Here is a 1,408-nt window from a genome sequence, read left to right as displayed (position 1 = left end):
GGGGGGGGGGGGGATTGGGGGTGGATGGGGAAGAGAGAGGCTCACCTTGTATCTGTGCAACAAGCTGTAATTCACAGGCATAAGCCCCCAGCAAGCCAAAAATGAGTGGAGGTGAATCGTGGGCACCTAGCCGGCTAGCCACTCCCCCATCATTGCTTTTCCGGACTGCAATGCTGTTTGTTATGGTGCCATTGAAACATGCAGTCAGCAGAATTTTTAATGCGAAGTGGGCAAAAATACAACGCTTCCTGCCCATACAGTGAATTGATTTCCTGCTTTGGTCTGCACGGGGACCCATCATCAACGTTTATCTCCCTCTAATGGGTGTGTACAAGACTGTCCACATTATTCGGGCCTTATGAATGTGCATGCCGGTAACTGTGAGTTTGTTTATGTGGGTTATGTGAGTTCACGTAATTGTGTTTGTGCCTATCAGCGTGTGTCCTCAAAGAACACTGACCCATGGAGTGCTTTTTGACAGGAGGCATTTACAAGCTGTCGGTTCACTTGCCTAACATTATGCCAATAAGAGCTATCCAGGGTGGCAATGATCCACTTGTGTTTTTACCCTCTTTAAACTGCCTGTCCATGAAAAAACAACGGAAATCACACATTTCAACCCCTTGTCTGTCTTCAAGGGTACAATAAATCCCTTTCAAACTGCACTTAAAGGCAATGAGGGGAAACGCAAACAAAAGTAAACAAGTGGAAATACACCCTCTTGTGTTTTAACACTATGGATGCTTTGTAGATGAATGCTCTTAAGAGTTTTCCAAGCAGCCATGCAGATAATCTGAGGTCTCGGACATGTCTTTGGGTATTTAGAGTCCCATCTATTCAAAGGAAATGAGCAAAGTGTGCAGTGGAGGGGGTCCATCAAATACACTGACATTTGCAAAATAGTTTAACACCTCTTGTCTGTGTTAGTCCCTCAACCTGCAATTTGTCCATCCTCCAGCTACGTGGGAGGAGAGAAAAGGTCCATCTCTCATTCTGAGAGAAGAGGAGTGCAAGGCCTGATTGCCCAGCAGGGACTAATGTGTCAGGGCTGATTGATGAGTCATGAAGTCGGGGAAGAGAGAGGAAGAAAGAGAGAGAGAGAGCAGAGCATCATAGGGGTTTCGGCGCCGCTCTTTCATCATCTCCCTGATCCTCTGACATGCTTCCATCCACAGTTCTCTTCCTCCCCCTTCACCCCACTGCAGCTATCTTTTCTTCCATTTCCTGCACATGGCTACAAGCTGTTGCTGCGGCCAAAAACAAATTATCTTGCATTCATTGAAGCACCTGCCGGGCCTTACAAACAGGTACAAAATAAGAAGAAAAAAAGAGCAGAACACGATTCTCTACGTCCACGCTGAGACAAATGGGCTTCATTTTTCTATAGCTGACTAATGACATGAGCTGC

The 1,408-nt window shown here is 46.3% G+C and overlaps 1 protein-coding gene across 2 annotated transcripts in view; it reads right to left on the bottom strand.

The window, feature by feature from the left end:
• Nucleotides 1-1,408, bottom strand: part of magi1b (membrane associated guanylate kinase, WW and PDZ domain containing 1b) — a gene marked incomplete at its 3' end in the record, with an annotated part of 122,798 nt that overhangs the window by 25,457 nt on the left and 95,933 nt on the right.

This window comes from Morone saxatilis, unplaced genomic scaffold (genome assembly GCF_004916995.1).
Source record: "Morone saxatilis isolate NCDOM2014 unplaced genomic scaffold, NCSU_SB_2.0 Contig18, whole genome shotgun sequence".
Taxonomy (NCBI): domain Eukaryota; kingdom Metazoa; phylum Chordata; class Actinopteri; family Moronidae; genus Morone; species Morone saxatilis.
Note: the sequence above shows the minus strand (reverse complement) of the source record. Positions and strands in the feature narration are given on the sequence as shown.